Genomic DNA, 3586 nt, shown 5'->3' with positions numbered 1-3586 from the left:
GGAGTGGATCTAATGCCCCAAGAAAATGCTTGAATTCTGGCACATCCCTTGTGTGGACTTTGAAGTGCAAAGCACCATAGAAGATTTTTAGATACCACCCACCTGAGGGGGCTCCTGTCGCAGCCATTTCCCAATAGGATGTCATGATCCAAACCTTCCTAAATGGGGCCCTGGTCTTTCTTTCATGATTCCTCAGCAACAGTGTTAATTGTCCTAGAATACTGGAGTCCCCAAAGAAAATCATCACTTGGGGCTCAAACCAAGAACGAGGAATAGATCCACTTTCTATCTGACGCCGATAAAGTGGGTCCGTTGGATTGAACATTTCAGAGATGGCCACACAGATGTCATTTTGCTTGAGCATTGGGGTCAGTGTCTGGATGAAATGTTCAACGCTGTCACCCTCGGGAGCAAGGAGCCCAATCCAGTTCCAGTGGAAATACAGGAGCAGCCAGACTAAGCCCACATACTGAGGAATTTCATTGGGATCAATACGATAGAAGGAAGGGAATGGCCCTTTCCCTCCCTGAGCGGGGTCCAAAAAGCCATAACCGAGCTGAAGGAAGGAATTTCCTATGAGTGTGTTGTAGCAGAATTTTTGGCATCTAGCACAGTATTAATGGCATGAGCTTCCATGGACTTTCCAAAGCTGACTTTGGATGCATAAAGTGCTCCCCAGAAGGAAGATGGACATCTTAAGAATACATATCTAAATATAAAGTGAAGCACTGTGATGTTGTTAAGTCTCTCCCAAGTGTGGATACCACCCCCCAAAGTCAGGGTGACCATGCATGTAACCTGAAATAATTTCAAAGCATTCCAGTAAATGGGCTCTTGTGTCTAAATTCTAGAAATATATTGCGGGCTTTCTGGCCGTCCCCATATACAATAGTTTGGTCATAGCAACATAAGAAAAGTCCTGCTGAATCACACCAAGGGTCCATCTAATCCAGCATTCTGTTCACATAGCTGCAAACCAGATGCTCGTGGGAAACTCACAGGCAGGACATGAGTGCAAGAGCATGTCCTGCCCATGATCCCCACAACTGGCATACAGACGCATCATCTCTATGACACTGAAGGCAGCATACAGGCATCAGGACTGGTAGCCAGTAATTGCCTTCTCCTCCAGGAATGTGTCCAATCCCCTCTTAAAGCCATCCCAATTGGTGGCCATCACTGCATGTTGCGGAAGTGAGTTCCACAGTTTAACAATACACTGTGTGAAGAAGTCCTTCCTTTTATCTCTCCTTAATCTCCCACTGTTCATCCTTATGGGATGACCCCAGGTTTGAGTATTATGAGAGATGGAGAAAATGTCACCCTAGTCACTTTCTTCACACCATGAGTCATTGTGTACACCTCCTACCTTTCTCCCCTTATGTGCCTTGTTTTCAAAGATGAACAATCCCAGATGTCGTACCTCTCCTCATAGGGGAATTGTTCCAGCCCCTTGATCATTTTAGTTGCCCTTTTCTGCACTTTTGCCACGTCTGCAATATCCTTCCTTGGTGTTGTAGCCAGAACTGTACACAGTATTCCAAGTGTGGTTGCACCCTAGATTTGTATCAGTGGAGTTTGATCATGGAATTTTAATTTTCAGCTCCTTTGCCAATTATGCCACACATGGAATTTTCCTTTTTCACAGCAGCCAAACACTGGGATAACATTTTCATTGCTGTCCACCACAACCCCGAGACCTCTTTCATGGTCAGTCACTGCTTTCTCAGATCATATTAGCTTTAGGGATGTCAGAGAATTCTGCCACGGATCTCGGTGAGGTCGAATGCCAGTGCATTAGGCCCCCCGAAATCTGTGGCGGAATAAATATTTACTTAAGCTATTACGGCGAAAAAAAGGGAATGCAAATAGCGTAGTGGGAGCTATTTGCATTTCTCTTTTTTTTTTGCCATAATAGGTCACGTAAATATTTACGTAGGCTAAAACGGCAAAAAAAAAAAGGAACTCATATGGCGCCCACTATGCTATTCGTGTTCCCCGTTTTTTCGCCGTAATAGCTTACGTAATATTTACGTAGGCTAAAACAGCAAAAAGAAGAGAATGCAAATGGTGGCCGCCATAGCCGCCGCCATTTGCGTACGCTGTTTGTTCGTTTTTTTGCCTGCAGGCTGCCCAGCGGCCAGATGTCTGGCTGCATTCTGCCCCGGCCAGTGGCTCCGCGGAATCTCCACGGAGCCAAGCCGGCCGGGTTAGGATTTCGGGGGGAGGTGTGGAGCGCCTCCCCCCCACCGTGAATCACCCCGTCGAAAAGGTAAGTGACTTTTGTACATCCCTAATCAGCTTGAAGGTGAAGTTGGGATTTTTTGCCCCACTGTGCATCACATTACACTTCCTTACACTGAACCGCATTTGATCACACTGGATCCATTCTCCATGGAAAGGCACTGAGACACACAAGATAGAAAATGAGAGGCAATGTTAGTGGGGCTGAAAAAGACATCCCTGAAGTGCCCCCACTCCACATTCTTTCTGCTGACATCCTATGGTGTGTGTGGCTGAAACATGGGCCATTTTAAATGGAAATCAGAATATAAGAAAAGCCCTGCTAGATCAGGCCACAGGTCCATCTAGTCCAGCACAGTGGCCAACAGTGGATCACACAGTGGCCAAGCAGCTGCCTGTGGGAAGCCCACAATCACTTCATTTCCTTATGCACCCCCATGGTCATGTTCCCCTCCAACTGGTGTACATTGGCATGCTGCTTCTGATACTGCTGGAGATCGCATGTCTCCATCAGGACTAGTAGGCATCAATAGCTCTATACAAAAAAGTCAGACAAATGTCGCATTGTCATGGGAGTGGGGCCTCCCCCAAGCCCTGGAGGGGTAGCTGCCTTAGCTGATCTCAGCAAGAACAACACGGAGTCTTGAGGCGCCTTGTTCTTTTATGACTCCTGAAGGTGTCAAGAGAATCTGTCTGATTTCTCCCAGTCCACACACTTTTTCTGACAGAACAGGCCCTCTGCTGGGTGGGATTATTCATGCAGTAGCCACCTGGGATTCCTGGCTACCACCAAGGAATGGCAGCTTAGCCAGGGCCCCCGACCCCCCAATCCAGAATACAGGCAATTCAGACACTGCAGGGGCAAATCTGTTTCGGAGATCACCCCGTGCGTCTTAGTGCTCCTGAGCTCTGCAGGCCCCTCATATTTATCCCCAGATGGATCGCCTTACCTGTGGGATCTTGTAGATGCCTGTCAGGGATGCTATTTCTCTGGAAGATTTGGAGTCAAGACCCCCAATAATGGAGAGCAGTTTATCCTGCCAGTCACATTTGTAATTGGGCATCATTCTCCCCCGAGTGGAAAGCAGAGAGAGCCTGTTCTGATGCATCCATCTGGCAAGGTCCTTGTGTTCATACATACGGAAGCCAAGCGTTGTGTTGGGAAGGAGAGACGGATCCTTGTTGACCTCTGTGATGGCAAACGCCAAGGCCAGCAAGTGCTGGTAGTTCTTGACTATCGACCTGCAGTGGAGGGAGAGACATTGGGAGGTGGGTGAGGATCCCAACAGAACTGGTGAGAAGTGCAGTGTTAAAACAGCTTCTGCGTTAAACTTGCCTATTA

Source organism: Heloderma suspectum, chromosome 6 (genome assembly GCF_057233095.1).
Source record: "Heloderma suspectum isolate Gila_16-S chromosome 6, 16-S_ref, whole genome shotgun sequence".
NCBI lineage: Eukaryota > Metazoa > Chordata > Lepidosauria > Squamata > Helodermatidae > Heloderma > Heloderma suspectum.
This window is presented reverse-complemented; position numbering follows the sequence as displayed.